Raw genomic sequence first — 27,068 nt, 5'->3', positions numbered from 1 at the left:
GTACTACTCGGGCATTCCGACACGGTATTTGCGATATTACTCGATGGCTCGAGTAATAACCGGAATTCTAATAGAGGGAAACGTGGATATATTTGGAATTCCGTATGATTAAGCACGTGTCTGTAAAGAGATCATAGATAAAAAGAGTCGCACGGGGGGTGAAAATCGCACGTAATAAAGCGTCAAGTCACGAAAGGCTGCAGAATAAAGAATGTGCGTTTCGAACGGGACAAGAAGCTATTCGAAACGTGACGTAAACCATCATATAAACGTTTTCAATAACGCGAATGAAACCGACGCGACGCTTTCAATAAAACACGCTCGTCCACCCTTGCCCGCATCGATGAAGCTGTTTTAATTAAAACGCTCTATCTGCATTCACTTGCATAAGATTTAATCAGCCGTAGAATCGGGCACGTGTGTAATTTAAGTTTCGCAGTATCTGCGGACCGGAACTCGTCTTTGCATTCGACTAATCCATGCGAAACCGAGGATTTTAGGATTACGCAAGGGAGACGTCTTAAAATGAACAAGACGCATTCAAAGGTTCAAACATGCCTGGATCTTCATACCGTGTACGCTAAATATACTAGCACCACAATACAAATGCATTCGACATATACACACGAATAATACACAAGGGAGACAATTCGTGGTACTAATTAACACGCACATTCTTCTTGTAAATTTTACTTATTTTTTTCCTGATATGTACTATAGACTCGTGTGTATTATAAGAGACAATATATTGATAAAACCACATGCAAATTTTTGAAATAATTTAGATGTGTTTGCTGTCAATAATTAAGGTACGTATAGTTTTATAGAAACTCTGAAGTCTAAAAGTCCCCTTTTCCAAGGTTCTTCTTTCTAACCTGATAATTTGACGCGCACGTTATCCACCTATGTCCACATCTTATAAGAGAGCCTGTACACGCGTACAAAGAGAACGAGAGGAAACGTTCCGAGATAGTTCGAATAGTTTCAAAGAAAGAGTCGACGGGCTCCATTTCTTCAATTACGAAATAATTAACTAAGGATACTTTGAAAGCAAATTGCTTTATGTACTTGAAAGCGGGGGTCTTTCCCTCTTTCAACTTCTCCCTCTAACCTTCGCGGTAACTGGTAGCCCTACAACTTCTATCTACACGTAACCATGCACAAGTTGAAGCACCCACTTCTCCCCTGCCTCCACTCTTACCTCTTACGCGAGTAGATTATTAATTTCGTTAATTTCCCCTTGGTTTCCAGAATTCGTCTGTTCGTTAAACCGCCGTGCACTTTACTGGGTGGAACATTTTTAACCCCACAAAACTTTACATCCTTCGATGACTCTCGTTTAATTGTATTTTCATTTACATAGATGTCATTTTGGACAACTCTTGTACAATTGTCTGTGAAGCATGTAGGTGTGATCTGAGTTTAAACTAAGTACTAAGTGCGGACTATTTGAACTATATGTTCTAACATTTGAAGAATAACATTATTGACTATGTATCAGTCTGGTGGAAATTGAAATTGGAAATCTAAAAAGATTTTATCTATATGTTGCTATTTTTTAACAATAGTCTGTTGAACAGAGAGTTATTTATAATTGTATTATTATATATTATGTATAATATAGAGAACAATATAGAGTTATAACAAATAAATTTATTAAGAATATACTCCTGAAATTAAAATATACCTCCATCATAAATTATGTAATTCAGGTAGTGATAGCTATAAACCTCTCTAAACGACTCTTAAATAGAACAAGAAATTTAGAATAACCTAACCTAATATTTGCACCACAACCCCATAATTCAATGTGACTACGTGGGATTAGATAGAAGGAATTTTGGGAACGAAGCTTCACAGGAAACTTCTTTGGAACATCCTGTACAGAACCCTCGGGACAGGAAGGACAAAAAAGGAAGCCGCGCTCCCTTTCTCCCATTTAATTTATCATCGAGTCTCGTAATTACTGCTTGGTCGGGCAAGAATTTCTTGCTCGACATGACGTCTTCTGAAGAGTGTTAAGTGCGGGAGTGGAAAGCCATTCTTCTGCAATCTAAAAGTTTTAATGACGTCGAAGCTCGAGAGATAGCCAATATTCACTTCGTACCGTCACTTTTTCTCGCGCAGTTGTTGATCTTTTCTTTTTGTTCGGCATGGGCACGTTAAACTGTCACTGTTGATAATGGAACTTGCCCGGTTATCGTGTCTGAATAACACCGGGAATAAATTGTTCAACTTCTGACGGTGTCGGATAAGTTCAATTATATAAATACAGAATTTACAAATTTATTAATGTAGAAAGAATTTCAGAGCTTGTGAAGAGACTTTGAGAGCTTATACAAATATACTTGTTTTAAATTTTCGCATGTACAAATTCGGTAATTTTAAAGTTTGTGCATTTAGAAAATTAAAAGTTTAATGAATTACTAAGAATTTGAACATTTAACATTTGACGATTTTAAGTCTTAAATGCAGCCAAAAGTGACTCGCACACAAATTATTTTAAAAACACTTACTGTAAGGCTAAATCTAAAAATATTTTTAGACAATCGTTTGAAATCAGATAAATCTTGAAGGAAACAGCGTGTAGACCACCTGATTATCATAACTATAAATAAAACAAACCGTTAGCACGTAATGTAGTTTAAAGCCTCGAAACATTTTTCAAGATGCACGATAGCGATTAGACGATCGCAAATCAGATAAATAGAAGCGTTTAAAGCGCCCCCGAAGGTAACGAAGCCGTGAAATATGGCAACATGTAATGTCGTGTACTTGAACGCAGATTTGTATTAATTTTATAAATTCGCCGGTGTCAGTTTTATGAACGCAGTAAATTCTGCTATCCGACAGTGAGCAGTTTGCGCGTGATGTACAAAACTAGCGTACTTTATATGCAGCCGAATAAAAAGTCCAAACGATGCGACAAAACAGGGAAAATGGGAGAGATACATTCTTGTCGACAGCTGCGCTCTGATGTGCGGCAAAAATGCGAACCCATTATCGTGCGAGCTATTCAGAGTTATTACGTGATCATCGTGCAGAAATAAAAATCACAAACGAGGAAAAGGACGATCAAAGCGATAATGCGCCAAGGTGAAAGATATCGCGACAAGCAAACAAGGTCGACATTTGCACAAAGGGTTTGATAAGTTTCAGAGAACTTTGGTGTGCTAAATATAATTGCAATAAATTATGGAAGTCATAATATGAGTGGAAGAAAATTTCTTGTGGTTAGGTTTCATAGAAAGCATTCATAGAAGCAGATATGTTTAGCTATGTATAGTCATACTTCTTACATCTTTTCTGAATCATAATTTCTACCCAACTTGAAAATCTTAATTGGCCATAACTTTGAACCTTAGCCCGTGGACATATCATCCACATATGGATAAATACTTCCAGCTCGATAATTACCGACTAAGATCTGAATTTTATGCAGCGTTGAAAAGCCGCCATGTTCACGTAGAGAGGGGGTTGAAATTACGCCCCAGGTGAACTTTCGCCCTCGCGTTAGCGTGCACGCACGAATGCTGTATTTCCCGTCAAATTACAGCCGACGACAACTGTACCGCAAGATGAAAAATTAGTTTAGCGTTCGCGAACTGTGTCAATTCGTTGTCGGCTTTGCTATTCAACGAGAGAGCTGCTATTTCATACGGAACAAAATGTCACGCGACGCGGCACGGTTCTACACCGAAATGATAACATTCGCTGCCGTTAGGTCACGAGCATTCTCTCTTTGTCTGCGCATATTTTTTCTCTTTTTCAACAGACGCATTCGTAAACAAAGTGTACCTGGTGCAATAGCTCGCGTAAAAGGTGACCCAGTATGCGCCTAACCCCCTTTTTGCATCTCTATCATCGCTTCCATTGAGAGTTTCCTTTTTATTTCAATCGAGACACGCGAGCCTCTGCACAGAGGCGTTCGCAAGTGAAAAGAATGTTAATACAATGCTTCTTCTCGTCGTTTGATAACGCTTTGCAGTTTTCGTCGATTAATTTTCATGTTCAGCTTTGTACGTGCAGTTACCTTCACTCGATTAAGCGAACAGATAAACTTCGTTCTAGCTTGTGTATGGATACAATGCAACAAGTTAGGACATTTACATTTTATTAGGCGTATATTACATGTATAAATGAACCACATACAATATATATTCATCATTGATTCCTCATATTATTCATTCCTACCTTCAGAGCCCCGGACGCAGGGAATTATCAAGCAACATCGTGTTCTCTCACTACAATAATCAATGTTAAGTTCTGATAAAAACACTGTACTACAGTATCTTCGATTTGAATGTATTCAAATAAGACCCTCACTAAGACTCTTTGTCTGTCCTTGTCTGAAACTGGTTTCTTTGTCGAGTTAGATAGGAAACCCCGAAGTATCTCGGAAAACAGAATTACACGGACGAATTCCAGCATAAATAGTATTTGCTAACGAGTTGCCCTGTTGCAAGCCGCATCCGCTAACGCTACTCTGGCCGCAGAGGGATGGCCCAAGAAATTAAGAGGGACCACTTTGGTTTCGGTCCTCCGAGGTTTAAGGCGAGTTTATGCTCCAATTACCTCGTTTGCAGTATTAATTCGCGCCTGTATACCTTCCTCTCTTCCTTCCGCCGGCCCGGTTTAAACGGGAACAGAAGAGGAGGAATAAGGAAATGGGGAGTAAGACAATATAAGATGAGGAGGAGGTGAATCGAAGGAGAAGAACCTTTGCAAATGTGTCTCGGAAACTACAAGCCGCGCGAGGATTACGGATTGGACCCGTGCACAAGCATCGACTCTAGAAACATCCTAGGATCACAAGTTAGGAAGTCGTAACCGGTTCGGGATTAAGCTTGTCTCGGGCAATACCTTTGGGTGAATACGAAATATATCCGGGGCTGTGTGTAGATCAGTCTTTGGTTCCGCTTCGTGTACCGAGTTACGTGTTTCCTGGGACACGAATGCCAACGGAACTGACTTTTACCGTGCACTAAACTGCCGGAATCCTTTAATTATTTCAAGTACACTGCCGCAATTGTCGGTACAGATGTCAAACCACGAATTTCCACCGCTACACCTCGTAGCTTTTACAAGAACAAAAACAAAATTAAATAAATGATAATTAAATTACCGATACAATAGTAAAGAATAACAGAATGAAATAATGGAAGCAGCATCAAAAATAGGAAAATAAGGAACGTTTCTTTTCCCAACGTTCACAAATTACCGTAACTGAAGGCGCTCTCCGATAAAAGTGCAGCTCATTTGTATCGAATTTAATGCGATACCTGACCTCGTTCTTTTTTGATATTTTCCCAAGACATTTGTAACAAATTCCCTGAACACTGTGTTCCATTGAATAAGTTCCATTGGTTAGGAGCGTTCTCAATCGTCGCACCATAATCCTCGATCAAATTCCGAGACGATAAACATTGTTAGAAGCCGAAGCAAAAAATGATTTTTATTCAATTGCGTACTTGATTCTTGAAACAACGAAACTAACAAAAGAAACTTCTCTGATAATCTTGCACAAACAGCCAGCGGCGAGCCGTCCATTTAAGATTAAGGGAATTCGCTTCGGGGTAACCGAGCATACGATAAAACGAGCGGGAAGTTAATTTTTCTTCAAAGTTGGATTAGTTGGCGTGTCCGTTCATGCGCGATTTCAACGTGTACGTACACCGACCGTTTCCTCTCCTGTTCGGCTTTCTTTCGCGGGAAATTAAACTATCCCCAGGGATACACGGGTACTTGTGATTCTATACCGAGCGTATTTCAGAGAACTTCCAAAGCAGGACAGATTGAGCTATGGTGCTACGTATTCCCGGCATTCACGGTTTAATCAGAAACTCAGCTGCACCGTGGCGAGTTACGGAGAAACGGACGCTGACCGAAGATGGCCACTTATCGATCTCCATGCGCACTTGTCAAAAATCTAATTCTCGCGATGACTTTTTGGGGATGAAAGATTTTTACATTCGTAAATACGACCTTACTGTTTCGGAAAGGGTGCTGACAAGAGTCGAGACAGTTTAAGGTTGGCGTCTAGATATTTTCCAGCATGGTGTGATATTTGACGCTTGGTTCAATGAAATTAAAACGGAATGACTGAGAGACGTGATGTAAATAGACACATGAGTTCATTTTACGCGTTCTCGTGGTGCTAGATTTTTAAATTTGCTTTCATAATTAATTGTGGACTTCTAGATTTATAATTTGCAGATTCAAGATTCTGAAGATGCCTTGACAAGATGGTGGTCTTTTAAGTTACTGAATTTGTCAATCTTCAATAATAAAATATTTCAAATTAACTCACTTCAAAATTTGTTCTATATTATAGAACCCTTTTCTGATCTTTAAGGCTACTGAATTTGTCAGTCTTCAATAACAAAATATTTCAAATTATCACATTTCTAAATTTGTTTTATACTGTACAACCCTTTTCTGATCTTTGAGGTTACTGAATTTGTCAATCTTCAATAACAAAATATTTCAAATTATCACATTTCTAAATTTGTTTTATACTGTAGAGCCCTTTTCTGGTCTTTAAGGCTACTGAATTTGTCAATCTTCAATAATAAAATATTTCAAATTATCACATTTCTAAATTTATTCTATATTATAGAACCCTTTTCTGATCTTTAAGGCTACTGAATTTGTCAGTCTTCAATAACAAAATATTTCAAATTAACTCACTTCAAAATTTGTTCTATACTATAGAACCCTTGATTTCAATTTTGAAATTCAAACATTCACAAGCAAAAAAATGATAAAAGAGACTGATTTTAAAATTGAAGAATCCCAAAAATGAAATAAAATTCGAACGTATTTGAAAGCTAAAGATGGTAATAGCATATTTCGTGGCTTAACCGCGTGCTTTGTATCGATCAAAAACTTCCGTAAAGGATCTCTTTGAACGGTGAAGTTGCGAAACGAGAGGCAAGCATCGTAGATTTGCCAGGGGTGCTAAAACTGGACCCGGAGCATAAAGGTTCGTAGGTTAGCCGGGGAACGTTAGATCAGAGAGGTGGATATAATCGCGAGTAAATGGTCCGTAAGTAACAGTCAAAGAAAACGTTTGAACGACCCCCTCATCCTCCTGCAGCCATTTCGCGACCACCTTTGGACTGCCGACAGATAGATACATGCGCTGGATTCTCTTGCCACTATCCACGAACCTTGCCTAACGCTGTATCTTGATTATATTCCATTTAGGGTGCCGCCTTTCCGCCCGCGGACTTGCCAACTCGCGGGCATTTCCACGCCGAGATAGACTCGTTTGTCACGGGGTTACCGTAAACCACGAATTTCTTGCTCCAGGAATATAGTCGAGAAGCGACAAGTTGCTGTGTCGTTGCAACGTCTTCGAGCTACGCTGTGTGGGTTTGCTTCGTGCCAACTGCAATTAACTGCAGCTGGTCGATCACTTTTATTTTGTTCGATCGCTTTTTGTTATCAAGTTTCGATATTTTCTAGAGGGAGTTGAGGGTAGAAATCAAAGCTTGGTTGAAAATTTACTGATTTACTGATTTATTCATTTTGTAGTCTAATAATTTCCAGATGTCCAAATATGCAAATTGCCAACTGTATCAGAATTTCCAAATATCTGAATATCCTATTATCCAACGATCCAAATATCAAAATTTCTGAATTTTTCGAACTTCCCTTTCTACATCCACAAATTCCTCAGCTTCCAAGCTCCTGAGTTTTCAAATTCCTAAATTTATTAATTCCTTCCCTCCCTATTTCCTACCCTCCCAATTTCCAAAACCCCAAATACCTAACTCGCAAAGTTCTCAGAACCCCCAATTTCTAAATCCCCAAATTCGCCAAATTTCAAAATTCCATCCTCCACATTCCCTAACACAAAAATTTCAAAATTTCCCAAACTTCCCAAATTTCTACATCCTCAAATTCCTGAGTTTTCAAATTCCTAAATTTATTAATTCCTACCCTCTCCATTTCCTACCCTCCCAATTTCCTGCCCTCCCAAATTCCAAACCCCAACCTCCTAACTCGCAAAGTTCTCAGAACCCCCAATTTCTAAATCCCTAAATTCGCGAAATTTCAAAATTCCATCCTCCACATTCCCTAACATAAAAATTTCAAAATTTTCCAAACTTCCCAAATTTCTACATCCCCAAATTCCTTAGCTTCCAAGCTCCTGAGTTTTCAAATTCCTAAATTTATTAATTCCTACCCCTCCAATTTCCTACCCTCCCAAATTCCAAATCCCAAACACCTAACTCGCAAAGTTCTCAGAACCCCCAATTTCTAAATCCCCAAATTCGCGAAATTTCAAAATTCCATCCTCCACATTCCCTAACACAAAAATTTCAAAATTCCCAAATTTTGAATATCTAAATTTTCGGATCTCCTTGTCCACCTCAGATTAGCAAAATATCCTTAAATTTGCCAATAAAAAAAAATGGAACTTCCTCCACATCCAATCATCCATTTTATCATTTTGGTCGAAATATTGGAGTTTAAATGGTCCCGTACAGAATGATCAGAAGAATAGAATAGACTTCACGGAAACGTTTAGCCATAACGGAAAACACTATTACGATTTTCCAATGTATACGAAGAGCACTTACGAAACGTTTAACTGCCGATGCATTTTCCTACGTATCGTTTCCTGGCTCATTCTCCTCCGTTTATCTTGCCCGGAATCTGTCTTTGACCATTTCACGGAAAATCGTATACGGCGACTTCGCTCTATTTACTTCGAATGATCGTTTTCTGTTAACTGCATCGACATGCATGCAATGCTGTTCATAAAACGTATGCACGGGTAATCGATAAGCGATGCAATTATTGGGATTATGCAACCTTCGTAGCTAATTCTTTTCATCGATGAAATGTTTTGATATTTTAGAAATGACTTTAGCCAAACATTTTTTAACAAATTACTTGTAAATGAATGTTTTGATGAATCTTAAATGAATCATTTTTTAAATGAACGACAATTATCGTTCTGTATTGATTATAATAATTGTTGAGCTAAATAATAAAAAAATATTCTAGAATCATAAAAATGATTTTAATAAAATTATTTTATATTTATGTAAAAGATATTTTACTAAATACTAAATACAGTTATTATTGTATTAACTATAATAATCGACAAATAGTATTTAATCATTTTAACAATCGTTATTATTAATAATTGTCACAATTATTACCAGAAATATAATTAATATTACATTTCGATGTCTAATGTCAGCAACATTGTTGCTAGATTATATTTAAATTAATATTGCAGTGCTGTTCGTATCGATTTACTATGAATGATAAAATTATTTAATAATATAATTGACATAATGCAACACATGTTGGTAACTGTGTTATTGCGTGAAGATAATATTACCCAATTAATTTAAACGGAATCTAAAAAATATTCATTTTTCATTGCAAAAATAATTTAGTATCGTATATGTTCATTTTCTATTACAAAAATAATTTACATTGTAGATATTCATCTTTCATTATGAAAATAATTTAGCAGTCTTAATGTTCATTTATCATTACGAAATTAATTAAGTATTTTACATGTTCATTTTCTATTACAAAAATAATTTACATTGTAGATATTCATCTTTAATTATGAAAATAATTTAGCAGTCTTAATGTTCATTTATCATTACGAAATTAATTAAGTATTTTACATGTTCATTTTCTATTACAAAAATAATTTACATTGTAGATATTCATCTTTAATTATGAAAATAATTTAGCAGTCTTAATGTTCATTTATCATTACGAAATTAATTAAGTATTTTACATGTTCATTTTCTATTACAAAAATAATTTACATTGTAGATATTCATCTTTCATTATGAAAATAATTTAGCAGTCTTAATGTTCATTTATCATTACGAAATTAATTAAGTATTTTACATGTTCATTTTCTATTACAAAAATAATTTACATTGTAGATATTCATCTTTCATTATGAAAATAATTTAGCAGTCTTAATGTTCATTTATCATTACGAAATTAATTAAGTATTTTACATGTTCATTTTCTATTACAAAAATAATTTACATTGTAGATATTCATCTTTCATTATGAAAATAATTTAGCAGTCTTAATGTTCATTTATCATTACGAAATTAATTAAGTATTTTACATGTTCATTTTCTATTACAAAAATAATTTACATTGTAGATATTCATCTTTCATTATGAAAATAATTTAGCAGTCTTAATGTTCATTTATCATTACGAAATTAATTAAGTATTTTACATGTTCATTTTCTATTACAAAAATAATTTACATTGTAGATATTCATCTTTCATTATAAAAATAATTTAGCAGTCTTAATATTCATTTATCATTACGAAATTAATTTAGTATTGTATATGTTCATTTTCTATTACAAAAATAATTTACATTGTAGATATTCATCTTTTATTATGAAAATAATTTAGCATGCTTAATGTTCATTTATCATTACGAAAATAATTTATTATTGTAAACGTTCATTTATCATTGTGAATAATTTAGTATTGCAAATGTTCATTTATCATAACGAAAACAATTTAGATTGCAGATATCCATTAAAATCATAAGTGCACTAGCACCGCAAGTTTTGAAGATTAACCAAAATAAATAATAATGTGACTAATTTATTTGCAAAATTCACCGACAAATTATTCCCTGCGAATTAACGAGACAAACCTCGATTAAAAAAGGCGCAAGATGTGATGAAATTACCGTGGATCTTAATTGCAGGTTCATCGAAAGCGACAATATAACGGCGTCTGTTTCCGCTCGTACTCTCGTAATGAAATTACATGCAGATGAAAGATATTTCCCCTAGTTCGTATTAGATCCCTACATCGCGAGGTTATTGTAAAAGTAACGCAGAAAGCGGGCCGTAGCAGCTGCACGACCTGATCCGATGAAATTTAATCACATCTTGCCGACGTTACGATATAGTATCCATAAATCTTGGAATCGACGTTCCCTCCAACTGAAAATGTCTCTGAAAGGTATTTCCCGATGTCGTAGCTTTTCCGACATTAAAACTCCTTATCCCTGCCACGACTTATCCTAGCAGTAACACCACGAACGTCGATTTCCTGAATACCCTACCCTCTCGCGACCATGTTCCACCTTTTTGCTCGTTTCCCTTCATCGCGGTCCAATCGACCTTCCTCCGTCCACGTTTTACATTCCAGACCGTTAGATTTATTTGTCCATACATATTTCGCTCGCGAGAACTGACAGTAATCCCCGATTCATTCGAACCTCCAGCAATTGATGCGAAACACGCGAAACAATGCCGCTCCCGTCTAGTCTGAACGTCGATTCACGGCTCTTAATTTTTCATCGGACATTTATGCTAAACTTTTGCCTCACGCACGTCTCCATAGTTTTTCTGGTCGCAACCCGTCATTACTGGCATGGAGTTGTGGTGAATAGAAAGTTGGAAGTTCATGAAATTGCACCTGCACTGTGTACATGTCTGTTAGAGTGAAGTCGAATAATGCACTGAAAAAATCTTCCTATTCCCAAAATGCAAAATCCTTAAATTCTCAAATTCCCAGATGTTCAAATCACTCAACGTAGAAATTAGAAAATTTCTGTACAAACTCACTAAACTTCCAACTGTCCAAATCTCCAAATATCGAACATCAACCTTCCAAATCTTCAAATCTCTAAATTTTGAAGTCCTCTAACATTTAAACCTCCTTACATCCCTAATCTACGCCTCCAAATTTGAAGCGCAAACCTAACCTAAAAAGCTCCACAAACCCAACTGTTCTTTCCTTCCAATTTCCCCCAAATCCACATTCGTCATCATTTACGTCAAAAGCGTATGCATTGATTTGCATGAAAGTGACTTTGAACGCATATCGTCGTTTCCAATTTGTCCACGCACCCATTCCGACTTCTCGGTCACAGCAGCTCCGTTTCCAGCGTTTTGAGTTAGGTTATGGGACAAAGCACGAAATGCAGAGTTGTGTAATATCGAGATCTCGGCACGAGATAGCAATACTGGTTACGTCTACCAGCCTGCAGGCATATTCTGACATCCGCCTCGTATTACCTGTGTTTACCCATATGTTAAGTACGGCCCTGTGCCCGCTCTTGGATGTCCGGCTGTTTCGTTAAGCCCTGATCTACGTTCATGCAGCATTAACCCTGTGCGTGTGTGACAACCGCTTTCCAACAGATATTGTCCACCGATGCTAGCCATAACAGATGTACTCCAACCAGGATAATGACAGTGATATTAATATCATTGACATTACCATGCATGAATCGATTTCGTCGAGGCTGTGGAGGTATTTAACGGACGCGAATTTTTATCCCTTTCTGAGGCGTTTTGGGGGTGTTTGATTTTAGGAACACTGATGATTTGACAGTCTGACAATGTGACAATTTAACAATTTGACAGTTTGACTGTTGGACAATGTGACTGTTTGACAATGACACAATTTGACTGTTTGATAATGTGACTGTTTGACTGTCTGACAATGTGATAATTTGACTGTCTGACAATGTGACAATTTGACTGTTTGACAATGTGACAATTTGACTGTTTGACAACGTGACAGTTTGACAATGACACAATTTGACTGTTTGATAATGTGACAATTTGACTGTTTGACAACATGACTGTTTGACAATGTGACAATTTGACTGTTTGATAATGTGACAATTTGACTGCTTGACAACATGACTGTTTGACAATGTGACAGTTTGACAATGACACAATTTGACTGTTTGATAATGTGACAATTTGACTGTTTGACAACATGACTGTTTGACAATGTGACAGTTTGACAATGACACAATTTGACTGTTTGATAATGTAACACTTTGACAATGTGACAAATTTGACTGTTTGACAATATGACAGTTTGACTGTTTGACAATGTAACAGCATGAGAATGTGACAGTTTGACAATGTGACAAATTTGACTATTTAATAATATGACAGTTTGGCTGTTTGACAATGTGACAGTTCGATAATGTGACAGTTTGACAATGTGACAGTTTGACAATGTGATAGTTTGACAATGTGAAAAATTTGACTATTTGACAATACGACAGTTTGACTGTTTGACAATGTGACAGTTTGATAATGTGACAGTTTGACAATGTGACAGTTTGACAATGTAACAGTGTGACAATGTAACAGTGTGACAATGTAACAGTTCGATAGTGTGACAGTCTGACAATGTGACAATTTGTCAATCTAACAGTTTAACAATTTGACAATTTGACAATTTGACAAATATCCAAATTCGCCATAAATAAAAAAGAATCTTCCACTTCTCCCACAACCAAAAGAAATCTACTAAATAATTGACGGAAGAAGTGCAACACTTCAACAGCGGTATCAGAGTAAATTAAATACCGCAACCATAAACAGTGCAGGCAATCTGAAAAAGTTAAAGTGTAAAACCAAACACGGTCTACCAATCATTTCCACAATAACGAAGCCGATAACACACGAGCGTAACTTCTGCTAGTAAACACTCAGTTTTAATGCCTCGATAAACTCGTAAAAGCTGAAAATCGACGTTGAAATGTTACGTGTCCAGGAACAACGTACGGAACAAGAGAAACGGTAAAAATGGATACAACTGAAGTGTACGATAGCAGTGGCCAATGCACCCTTCTTTTCTCTGCACCGGTAACTTCGGTCATTACATCGACAATACCGTGCACCGAAGTGCAGGTTATTCGTGCTGCGAGTGCCCACTGCAATCGTCGGAGACACAGGCTACAACGAGCAAGGAAAAGAGTTTGCATTGTACTATCTGCGTAGTTTATGCTTCGAGTATAGATACGCGCGTGCATGTGCAGATCCGTGTCTCGAATACGCGCCGCAAACATCGTGCCAGAAACTAACGAAATCAGAGCTGCGATTTAGTAGTTTTTGACTTTGTGTTACAGGATTTTCGGGTTCCTTTCTATAGAGGGTTTCACACTTAATTTCGCTCGAAAGATTACTTTTAGTATTCAGTGTGAATGATTACTCTCGAGATCAAATGATTACTCTCACTAAATCAAATGATTACTCTCAAGGCAATGAAACGATTACATAATATATTTGAAGTATATTACTGAAATAATTAGTACAAAATGTACAAAAAATGATAAACTAGATATCACAAGAAAATACAGATGAATGTGTTGCAAAGAATTTGCAAAATATTACAAATTGTCGGTCAATGTGCAAGGTTGGAACCGTTCTTCGCCGTCCGCCATATTTGTTCTCCGCGCATGCGCACTTCGAAACTGCATCACCGATTCGTTCAGCTTGAACAATTAAATTAGCTATGTCTGTTCCTCTCTAAAAAGTAGGATTAACTAGAATTTAAATAAGGGTATTTAAATACACATCTCGTATTTAAACATCTTATGAAAGCATTGTCGCGTTTAAAATGAACATAAAAACATTTTATATCACTCAGTTACCGAGAAACCACAAGTTGAGGAAACACGCTGAAAATTATTTAGTTCTTTTTAACAGCATAGCTTCGGGTAAACGATTAAATATGTAAGCAGAAAAATTCCTGGCAATATCCGCGTATAAATATCGTGTTTTATAAATTCTACAAGCTGTTATTTGTAACAGCTCAATTATAAAATCTGTGGAAATATTGCGTTTTCTTGAGGTGCGTTAGAACTTTTATAGTTGCTGCTATATAAAATGCTAACGAGTAAACACTCAACTCGAAATAGAGCGCAAGTTAACGTAATTCAATTATTCGCAATCACGACGCAGTGGCCGCGTCGATTATAATGAAGCCAATTTACCAGCGAGTAATAACTTCCTTTCAATTGATATTAAATGAGAAAAATGACTACAGTTAGATAGTCAAGAGAAATGGATTAAAATGAAGATTTGCAAGGTTTCTCAATTTCATCGAGAAATTGAAAAATCTCTTCATTTTAAGAGTGCAGCTCAAAATATATTTCAATATTTGATCTATCAATCGTTCAAACTTATTTGACCGTCGTAGCTCACACACACAACGCATTTCCTCCTGATTTATTCAGCACTGATTAAACATTTACATACGTTATGCTGGAAATTCCCGACAATTTCACAGAGTCACCAACCGTGTTGACGAATGCGAAAGGGTGGAAAGTCTGCAATCACCAGTGATTTTATAACATCACAAGCGCCAGGGTATTTCACAGTTCGTGCGTGACAATCGATGTCAACGAGGAATATAAAATCTTTTAAATGAAACTTACAAATCATCATCAAACTTTTTACAAATATTCCACGAAGTTCAAACTAAAGTCTCAAAAGTAAACTTTCTGAATCATCATGCAAACTTTCTGTGTTTAAACTATTATTTAATAGATGTTTAATTTAAACACGGTATACAATTGATCACACATCTTTACCATAAAAAATCTGCTGCATTTTTCCAAAATAACAAGCACCTTAATTAATTAAAAAGTCTCAAACTGACCAAAGCCAGTATATGAATCGAGCATGAATTTGTTTCTGTTCGTTGACCAGGTTCAACCCTCCAGGCAGCGATTTCGCAAATAAAGAGCCAATTACTCCCTTTCGGCGAAACGTACACGTCGCGATCGAACAATAGGCGAAAACATCGTTGGAAAGCAACTCTGCTCCCTATGGCTCGACCCAAATAATAGAAACGTTCTAAAAAAATATATCCGGCCTGGTACACGTAGACACGGAAGCTCGACAGCGTGGAAAAAATCGACTATCAGACTTTATGTTTCCAGTCGGCGAGAATAAGTGTACCTATCCTCTTTTTTCCGACGAACGGATTTGGCTGGGTCGCGACGAATAAACGCATGACCGGATGGGCCTCGGCATAATATTTTTCCCCTTTCGCAGACCGACGTATCTCGTGCGGATCAGGGAACAAAGAGCGACGGAAAAAGACGGACAACCCGCGTAACGGGTGAAGAAATGGGAGAAGCTAGATAGGCAGAGGAGCGGTGGAACAAGACGGAAAATATACAGGGAGATCAGTAATTGGTACAATACAAAATGTATGCATGAAAAGATTAATTGCAAAGAACATTTGTTTGAAGCTTTTCGAGGAAATTCGTCTAGAAAATTTTTGGAAATCTTTGTTAAAAATTTTTCACGAACAAATTAAATTAAATTCTCTGTTCGTAACAAAGAATTTTTGTCGTTAACAATTGGATTTTATGAATGAATGTAATTGTCGATTCTCTTTGTTTGACATAAATTAATAAATGTATCAACCTGTGTGTGTTTTACTTTCTTTTTTATTCAACAAGCAGTAGCCACATATATGAACATTGTCTTCATTATTTTTTAATATAGAATCATCCCCTTCACAACCAACTAACTACCCTCCATAGAATATATCACTGATTCTTTTAACAAAACTATCATTAACTGCTAAAGATAGAGATGATTTGAGACAAAGGGATGATTTGTTCTGTTCAAATGACAAACACTACGGCAACAGCAACTACTCAAGGTTCCAAGATTTCAAACTAATTAATATTTGCTTTGAAGGAATACTGAAAAATTATTCAAGAAATTGTTTGATAAATTATCCGCAAAATTACTTAATAAATTACTTGAGTAACTACTTAAAAAATTATCTGAAAAATCACTTAAACGAAACAAAGTATCTCTCCGCCATTTTGTATAATAAATGACGGCCATATCGTTCTCGTGAAACAGCCTGTAAGAGTAGACACAAGACAGAGAAAGAAAAAAAGAATGTAACGAAGGGCGAGATAGAAGGGACGTTTTGAACGTCGGTTCTCGTTGAATTTAGAAATCCACGCGCAGCCCATTTTCCGGGGGTGGAAGGGCCACTTCCTGCGCCATGTCGGTGCAGCCGTATTTTATCCGTTTGCGGCGGACCCGGTTTCAACCCGCTGCCCCTGGTCCCCGTCGGTTTATAATAGCCTTGCGATGCGAAAATCGTGGACAAAGGCCGGACGGAAGATAGAAAAATTCAGCCGTGGTAGCTGACGGAGTTCCGGTCCATTCGAACCTGCATATCACACGCACAATGAATCGACGAAACCTTGCGAGGACCTTCGAATACACTTATGTTCTTTTATCGATAAAAATACCAATGTCCTAAGTTTCTAAACTCAGTCATACAAATTCTGAACTGTTCGAGTGTAGGATGCAAAGTGTCAGTCATGAGAAGTTCTGAAATTCTGAAGACTGAATTTTGTATTTAAACTCTGTAACTGAGTGCAATGCAACGAAACAAATAGTTATGAAATATCAACCCTTCAATATCGATTCAAAGGCTTCGAAGCCCCGATATAAATATTTCATATTACATAATGAATTAATTCCAGTAAATGCAATTATAATCCGAAATTAACACTCTAGTTCTATAAATGCTAATCAGCTATTCAGCCCTCGTCATAATCGAGATTAATCTATTCCGATTAAACCCCATTCACAGGGTGTAAAATCGGCCTAGAGCTTGTAAAATCCCTAATAAATTGCAACAAAATTCCGTCCTAATAAATTGCAACAAAATTCTTGCGAATTTTATCAAAAGAAAATATGTCACTGGCATGTACTTTAACAACAATGCGAAAAAAGCTGGATGAATTATTTGCACTTGCATCGGGCTTAATGGATGCCTAGGATTTTTATATTTTTTTTTTTTCTCTTTCAAAGATACGAAATCTCGAACGAACGATTGGGTGGTACTCCGACACGAGAGGATGCATGAATCGTCGATCGATTTAAAACGCTGTCATAGCCGGGAAATGTTGAAGCGTAAAACGAAAGAGGAAATTACCGTTTCCAGTTCCATGCGCGTTTCAAGCCCTCATATGGACGCGCATCCCGACTGGCTAAGCGGAAAAGAAATCGAAAATTTTTTATCGGCGAATCGCTTCACGCGAGGCTTCATTAACGGTACCATTGAAAATTGTTGCTCTTCGTTTTAAATACTGTGAACCGTGCAATTCACAAGGGATGTTAACCAAGTGCTCTCCCTCTGATACCGATGAAACTTCAATATATAGTACTTGAAAAAATGTTCAACGCATTTTTCCTCCGTCTGTTCCATCAAAATATAACGTTGAAGTTCAACGAATTATTTAACGAAATACTGTTTGTCAATTTTGTGTTATGAAATTGTGAATTTATCCGTGGAAATGTTTTGTATAAATATACAAGGATATATCTAGATCAGAACTCATGTTTAAAGTCGACAAAATTATTTAACGAAATTTTTGTGAACATGGATTTATCAGTGTAAATATTTCGTTATTTATTGGAAAAGGTCGGTGTTATTTATTTAAAACATTTAAATGTCAATGACTTCTCCAAATATAAACTTTATTTAAATAATGTTTTAAAAGGTTACACTTTTCTAATTTATAACGCACATTGCCAATTGGCCCAGTTTTGGGCTCTCGTAAAATTCGTAAAAGTCCTAACGAATATTAATTTATTTTGGACTGTTCGATTATTTTGACTGGTACCTTATTTAATAAAATTTATCAGAGTTAAAAATTTGACGAAATCAGCAATTAAAATCGTGCGTCACTCAAACATGGCGGAATTTATTAAAAACTAACCTCAAAAGTAATCGTGTTTATTCTGTGTCGAATATTAATTTATTTTGGACTGTTCGATTATTTTGACTCGTTTATTTCTGGTACCTTATTTAATAAAATTATTTATCGAAGTTAAAGATTTGACGAAATCAGAAATTAAAATCGTGCGTCAAACATGGCGGACGCCATTAAAAACTAACCTCAAAAGTAATCGTATTTATTCTGTGTCGAGTATTAATTTATTTTGGACTGTTCAATTATTTGACTCGTTTATTTCTGGTACCTTATCTAATAAAATTGTTTATCGAAATTAAAGATCTGACGAAATCAGAAATTAAATTTTCGCGTCACTCAAAATGGCGGACGCCATTAAAAACTAACCTCAAATCGTGTTTATTCTGCTATTTCGCACAACTAAGAAGAAATATGTGAAGTTTACTAGGTTAAAGTAACAGAGAGGCTCGGTTGCACTTCAACTTCGAATTTCAAAAGAATACGCGCAGATCGATAAAAACTAAGGCACAGATTTCGTCAAAGAGGAACAACTCGGGAGTAACAGCCGTTCCGTGTCGACGGAAAACTGCAGTCGCCTCGCTATCTGTTACCACTGTTATTCCTTCGAAAGAGTTTCCACGTTTTTCTTCGGACGAACAGGAAAAAAAAAGTTTCCCACGGCGCGTGCAACGCATTATATACTTGACAGATTTTTTCAGTTAACCCTTCGACGCTCCAATTCCATGCCAGCCATGAAATGCGAAACTTCCAGTTGGATCGAGTTTTCAACGCGAATTTCTACTTTTGCTACGTAAATCGTGACCGCCTTCGAGTTACGTGTGCTTTTTGCAAACTTTACTGATTGTAAAATATTTTGATATATAAAATATATATGCTTTACTGTGAAGATAAAATTAATGATGTAATTTAGGTTCCTTAACTTCATTCTTAATGAAGTCAAAAATTAAAAAATTCCTAAAGTGACAAATTTCTAAATTTTCAAATTCAGAAATCATTCAGTTTGAAAATTCTTGAAGAATCCCTGAGTATCCAATTTCCAATCTCTAAATTCTCAAATCCGTAAATCTCCAAATTCCAGACCCCAAGATAAAATAAAGATCCCAAATCCTGTAATTCCCAAATCCCTAAATCCCCAAATCCTCAAATTTCCAAATTCCCATCTCTACCTAACCCCCAAATGTCCCACTCCCAACCGCAAATAACCAAACAAATAAATACACCCATGAATCCTCACAATCGACCATGAAACCCAAGTCATGGACCCAACTGTTCACCCAAACAGAAATTCCCAAAACCGTCCGAGGCAAAACCTTAACCGAAACTCGATTGTAATTTACAGTAGCTTAGAATGCAGGATCCAATAGTGAGCTTAACAAATTCAAATATCTTCAGGGTATTAGGCAGGCCGATAGCTCTTATGATCCCCGAAAGAGGATCAGTTAGTCGTGGCCGGATGTTCTGACATTGACGTACCGTTACCTTGACACCGAGTCGAACGTAGCTTCAAGATCTCATGGAACCATCCAACTCTCAGAAGGGTGGTAAGGAAAGCTATAACATCGACTGAGATTGGCTTTGGCGTGTTGGTACGTCGCTTCTCATTTGAATTTAGATTCATCCTTCTCTCGCTGCATCTCCTCTGCTCTCTCCTTTTCACTTACTGTGGTCGTGTTCCTCTCTCTTTCTGTCTGACTGTCTCTCTTTCCGTGTCTCTGTCTTTTTGTCTTTTCTGACTGTCGCTACTTCTGTGTATCTCTCTGTCTTTTTGTTTGTATCTCTCTTTCTGTGTCTTTCTGTCTGCATCTCTTTCTCTGTCTTTTTGTTTGTATCTCTCTTCTGTGTCTTTCTGTCTGTGTCTCTCTTTCTGTGTCTTTCTGTCTGTGTCTCTCTTTCTATGTATTTCTGTCTGTATCTCTTTCTATACGTTTCTGTCTGTATCTCTCTTTCTATGTCTGTCTCTCTATCTTTCTGTCTATGTCTCTCCTGTATGACTCCTTCTCTATGCTTCTCTTTCTATGTCTTTCTGTCCGTCTCTCTTTCTATGTCTTTCTGTCTGTATCTCTCTTTCTATGTCTGTCTCTCTATCTTTCTGTCTATGTCTCTCCTGTATGACTCCTTTTCTATATTTCTCTTTCTATATGTTTCTGTCTGTGTCTCTCTTTCTATGTCTGTCTCTCTATCTTTCTGTCTATGTCTCTCCTGTATGACTCCTTCTCTATATTTCTCTTTCTATGTCTTTCTGTCTGTCTCTCTTTCTATGTCTGTCTCTCTGTCTTTCTTTCTATGTCTCTCTCTGTACGTCTCCTTCTCTACGTTTCTCTCTCTATGTCTCTCTGTCTGTATTTCTCTTTCTACATCTCCTTATATTTCCCCCCGTGTCGACTTTCGTCACAGCAGCAGTCTTCGACACCCCGCAAGACTACGAACACGAAAGACCAGGTTCTATACATCCCCGAAGCGTTTTCCACCTAAGACCAAACGCACTTCCGCCCATAATCCGGGGAATTTGAGAAATACGTGCTTCGCGTTCTACATATGCTCTCGTCGTGCTTCAATTTGCTCGGCAAATGAGCAACCAACTTCCTATCGTTAGAATGTTAACTTGATTTCGGAGAATTCGTACGGGTTTTGATCTAGTTTTCAATGACGATGGAAACGAGCTGTTTAGAACACTTTGTTTAGCAGACAAAAGATGGCTTTTGTATAGAAAACGGAGTACAGCCTTGGTTATACAGTTTCTGGTAAATCTTTGCGTTTGAAATGACAGATTAATACAATTTTTTAGATAAATATTTTTTTTATTAAATCTGTGGTGTTGTATATAATGTATGAGCATAATGTATGAGCATAGTAAGTTTAGAAAAATTCAGCAAAAATTAAAAGCAATAAATATGATGGACCAATAGCAAGAAAACTGAACATTGACTAAGAAAAAAAAAAAAGAAAAAAGACTTTCTTCAGAGAATTTTTAAAAATGTTTCCCCTTCTCAAGAATCCCAAAATTTTTTAATTGCAAAATCTCAAAATTCCAAGATTTCACCGCCAAGAATAAACATCGTTTTTGCAAAAAAAAATATAGTGCAGCGCAGAGTAAACTAAACTTTATTTTTTGTTTCCAGTTTGCGTATGAACAATCTCGATCGAAAACAGGATAGCAAAATACAGTGAACAAATTGCTTGCCTCCACCAATGTACACTATGCTCCAACGTGGAAACAATCCGTGGTCAAACTCGACCGAACTTCGAACGTAGCCATTCGAAAAGATACGTAGTCCTGAAACGAAGGACCTTAAATTCATGTCTTTCTATCGATGCTTCAAGGTATTCCCATCGGAGAGAAGCGCACGATCAAAGTGAATTGGATATCGAAAACCCGAAGCACGATGCGTGTTTCTCCGTTACGGTCGCATCGTGTGCCCAGCAAGCTGCTGAATGTGGGACATCTTGACGTTTATAATGACGTGGATGACCTTACCTTGCCACGGTGAGATCATAAACTCGGTACTAAACTAGGTAGTCCTCCGAAATAGTTGAAAATTTCGAAATTATTACAGTGTTTATTACGGTTTCGATATTATGGATGTACAAGGTGAAGCTTAAAAACTCTGAAGTTCCCTTTGCACTATTTTTACGAGTCTGACGCACTTGTACTTCAATTTTACTCGAATTTTTAATACGCTTCAATTTAGAGTTCAATTATAATTTGCATAGTCAACGATTGCATTATATTGACCCAACATTTCAAATTTGTTTGTCTAATTTAATATTGTAGTTGTAATTAATCAGTTCTGACGCACCTGACAAATAAGTCACAGTGCAAGGGGTTAAAAACGACTTTTCTCGATTTTAAATCCAAGAGCACAATCCGCCGCCGGTGTCATAAAGCACGGGGAATAAAGCAGGATGCGAAGGGCAATAAACGATTGACACGTAACGATCGATATATTTCTCTGCCGCTTAGGAGAAATGCGTGGATAAGCGGAACAAAGGGTGCGCGATCAGAGTCTCGCGATCTCTCGGACGCGACCGAAGGAAAAATATCAGCAATTTTACAAATCTGTCTCTGCAATCGCAGTCGGGTGAGGGGGCGAAAAATATTGGCAAATAGCGAAGGAAACAAGAAAACTGAACGGCGTACCGATGGAAGGAAGGAAACGCGAGAGAGGGTAAGTTGGTTCGACGGTCGGAAGAAAAGGTCGAGCATCCACTGCGAGTGGAGGGAGTCAGAAGAGGAGTTTGAACTGCAGAGAATAAGCTTGGCTGTGGCAGTGTTGGCTGCTGAAGGGGTTGGTAAGGGGTGGTTATACGGGAAGATCGGCAACTAGGGGTCGACAACAGAGGGTGCGGGTCGGTGCGGATTCCACGCGGCTTGGTGTGGGATCGACTGCGGAGGCAGGGCGGAGAACGCTGTGAGTTATCGCAGCAACTATCTGCTCAACTGGGCGGATTTATTTCTATAGGTACAATCTGCTGCGCAAAATAAAGTATTTTGAAAATAAGGAGCGGGAGCCCTGAGATATCGCCGGCCATTCGTTCCGACGGACGTGCGTCTCCGTGTATCGTCCGTTCCTTATATTTCCATCCAGATTTCGGATATTTCCGTGCTTACGTCGCGTATTCATTGCCTCCTATGATAGAATCGACCCTGTCGCGAGGAAACAAGGACATCGAGTTATAAAGACAGGAGTCCATAGACATCTTTTCCTGCAAATTCTTTTCACTGTCGAAAAACTTATATACTTTAACCCTTTGCACTCGAGCTGCACTCGACATAACATTTCTCTTGAATCTCATGAATGATTCAGATAAATGGTTGAATTTTCATTTAATTACTATTTATAATAAATGAAAAATGTATTTGTCACATACCACACACTGTTACAATTTTACTGAGAACCACCTTTTTGATGTATTTTGTAAATGAAGGTAACAGAAATTGAGGAGTGTAAATGGAGTATCAATGATAATATAAGTTAAAAATTAATTCAAATGAAAACGGGTTTGAATCTTGAGTTGACTTGAATTTGACCTAGTATGAAAAATGTGAGCAAAGTGCATTTTTCGTGAAAGAAGGGAAACAAAATTACCTAGCAGCCAAAATTGATATGTACCTTGGTGAAAATATTCCGAGCAGTTTCGGGGTAATACAATTTGAAGGCGAGTTCTCGTGTTCGCGGTAAAACTTATCGCGATTCGATGCAAATCGAGGCCCGTGTCTACGAAATGTCGGTACCTAGCTTACATAATAATTGCCTGCGTTCGATTCTGAATTCCGGCGAGGCGATCGCGCGAGCAAACATTCTGCTTGAAATAAGCGACGTTCGATGGAATTACCAAATTCTAACCTGGTACCACCGAATCCACACGAATGAAACTGTTGATTCACTTTATCGACCTTTCCGCAAAATTCACGATTCAAAATCGCGTTATAATGCAGTAGAAACGATATCATGGAAGAATAATAAGACAACAGCTGTTACTTGCTGTATCCATAAATATTCGAATTAGAAATATTTTATCGATCAGATATCTTAGCAACATCTTCCTTAATAATATATCGATGATAGCGTTAAGATCGGTGAAGGTAGCTTAAATAGAATGTGTACTGAATTTAATACAACGCGTTTTATAATTTATAATTTTCTATGTTTCAGAAAATCGGAAAATAATCATGGTTTAATAAAACTTGAATTTGTGGTTAAATATAATAAAATAATTTGTTGTTAACAAGAGTATATTCTATGATTATATATGTAAGTATAATATTATAATTATTTATGCACATTATGTACATAAATACTTTTTATGTACATTACTTAAATGAGTTCCTATAAGATTTTTATTTTTAATTTTTGGTGCATGAACTCCACGATAAAAATAAATTTTGTACCTAATAATTATTGAATTATTAAATTGACTAAAAAATCTGAATTAATAAATGAACTAATAAATTTGAGTAAATAAGACGTGAACATGCATGAACTGAACGATAAAAATAAATTTTGTACCTAATAATTATTAAATTATTAAATGAAATAAAAAATCTGAATTAGTAAATGAACTAATAAATTTGAGTAAATAAAACATGAACGTGCATGAACTCAACGATAAAAATAAATTTTGTACCAAATAATTATTGAATTATTAAATTGACTAAAAAATCTGAATTAGTAAACGAACTAATAAATTTGAGTAAATAAAACATGAACGTGCACGAACTCAACGATAAAAATAAATTTTGTACCTAATAATTATTGAATTACTAAATTAAATAAAAAATCTGAATTAGTAAATGAACTAATAAATTTGAGTAAATAAGACATAGTAATAAGTTCGAATTAATAAAATGAATTAGTAAATTGTTTTCGAGTAGCAGCCAGCCTGAGCATAAAAAAGGGTTGCTCATCCTTGATCTACGCCAACATGCGCCCTCGAGTTTCATTATAAAGCAGGGAAGTTGTTCCAGCGCAGTGTTTCAAGCACTCGTTTCCCGACTAAGAGAACAAATGCCGTAGGAACGTGTCGAAATTTCAAGCGACCTGCATAAAAATATAATCTCAAGGGAAAAAGTTCTGCGGCAAATGCAATTACAGAGGAGAGGAGCGAAGCATTTCCGCGATGGAAGCGACAGGACGTAACGCGAACTTCAGAACGGCCGAAAGATGGAGAGAGAGAAAGGATCGCGTCAATAAAAGGACGATGAAAAAAAAAGGAACGAGTTAGATGCAAAAAAATAGCAGTGAAACTTCCGGTATACGCTATTCAACGGACGACATACACGCTCGATCCTCGAGATGAAATTCTACGGTCACCATTACTCGCATATGAGACAGATTTATTCGCCAGCCATGTAGATACTCGACCAATCGCGATACCGATGCTTTCCACGGATACAAATCGCGATTTCTTCTATCCGTGCTAACCGAATGTATGAGCCGAGCTAACCTACACGGAATTTTCACGGTAAAATAGCAGCGAAAAAGAATGAAACTCGTTCTTGAAACGTTTGAACGTAAATAAAAGCGTTGAACGAAGAGAATTAACGGGAATTCTACTTTTTTGGTTGGTTCTAACCTGGGAGTTAATACTGTCGAAATTGGAGGTGTGGCTATCGATTATCGATATCTTATCGATACCTTACGGAGATTTACCGATTATCGATAATATGGGATATACTTCACGCGAGCTGAGTGAATTAGATTGCAATGTGTGCTGTATTGAATGCACATTTTTAAATTCATGTTTGCCAATTTGAGGATTGAGGGATTTAGAGGGGTGTTTAGGTTGGGAATATGGGAATTTATGGGTAATGGAATTTTGGGATTTGGGGAATTTAGGGATTTGGGGATTTGAGTATTTGAGAATTTGGGGAATTTGGAGAATTTAGAGAATTTGGAGAATTTGGAGAATTTGGGGAATTTGGGAATTTGGGAATTAGGGAATTCGGGGATTCGGGAATTCGGGGATTTGGAAATTTGGAAATTTGGGGATTTGGAAATTTGGGAATTTGGGAATTTGGGGATTTGGAAATTTGGGAATTTGGGAATTTGGGAATTTGGGAATTTGGGAATTTGGGAATTTGGGAATTTGGGAATTTGGGAATTTGGGAATTTGGGAATTTGGGAATTTGGGAATTTGGGGATTCGGGAATTCGGGGATTTGGAAATTTGGGAATTTAGGAATTTGGGAATTTGGGAATTTTGGGATTTGGAAATTTGGAAATTTGGGAATTTGGGAATTTGGGAATTTTGGGATTTGGAAATTTGGAAATTTGGGAATTTGGGAATTTGGGAATTTGGGAATTTGGGAATTTGGGAATTTGGGAATTTGGGAATTTGGGAATTTGGAAATTTGGAAATTTGAAAATGTGAAAATTTGGGAATTTAGAAATTTGTGAATTTGAGTACATGAAAATTTGAGAATATTGAACTTAGAAATTTGCATCTTTAATCATTTAAAAATTTAAAAATTTTCAAAATTTACCAAATTGAAAATTTTAACCCTTCCACCCTCAAAAACATAAAAATTGCAAAATTAGGAAAATTGGAAATTCCACAATATAAAGATTTGCTATACTACATCAATCTTTCCTTCTATTCGCCTTAAAGATATATTAAAGATACTATCGATACATCCACATATCGACATTTTTCGATAGCTTTATCGATAGCAGCATTTCTAGCTCAAATATTAGACCTCGAAAAATGTCTGCAGCAATCTAAATTCAATCTGAAAAATTCAATTTGGAAAATATGATCGCAATTTTATTACAGCTATCGTGACCCAAATATAAATTCTATCCAAAGATCAATATTCATGCTTCGATATTTGCAATGCTTATAAATATTAATATTATTGTAATGCTGTACATACATAAATATATTAACATATTTCACCTGTTATTGCTACATTCTTTTAATTTCAAAAGTTGTACATTTACAAAATCTGCAAAATTGTACATTTGCAAAATTGCAACATTGTGCATTCACAAAATTACAAAGTTGTGCATTCACCAAATTGCA

At 36.6% G+C, this 27,068-nt stretch overlaps 1 protein-coding gene and 1 long non-coding RNA gene across 8 annotated transcripts in view; one reads left to right on the top strand and one right to left on the bottom strand.

Moving 5' to 3' along the window:
• The window catches only part of LOC143265137 (uncharacterized), a 594,179-nt gene extending 577,999 nt beyond the window's left edge, over window positions 1-16,180 (top strand). The window contains exons 5-6 of one of the 2 annotated variants that reach the window (XR_013039317.1): window positions 15,497-15,744; window positions 15,845-16,180. This is a non-coding gene — a long non-coding RNA (uncharacterized LOC143265137). Of the gene's footprint in view, window positions 1-15,496 lie in introns of both variants that reach the window. The other variant, XR_013039318.1, reaches the window with a different exon arrangement.
• Window positions 1-27,068, bottom strand: part of tei (irregular chiasm C-roughest protein teiresias) — a 429,576-nt gene that overhangs the window by 374,339 nt on the left and 28,169 nt on the right. The gene's annotated exons all lie outside the window — the stretch shown is intronic.

Source organism: Megachile rotundata, chromosome 9, assembly GCF_050947335.1.
Source record: "Megachile rotundata isolate GNS110a chromosome 9, iyMegRotu1, whole genome shotgun sequence".
In the NCBI taxonomy this organism is placed as follows: Eukaryota; Metazoa; Arthropoda; class Insecta; order Hymenoptera; family Megachilidae; genus Megachile; species Megachile rotundata.
The sequence above is the reverse complement of the archived record's forward strand: the minus strand, read 5'-3'. Positions and strand labels throughout refer to the sequence as shown.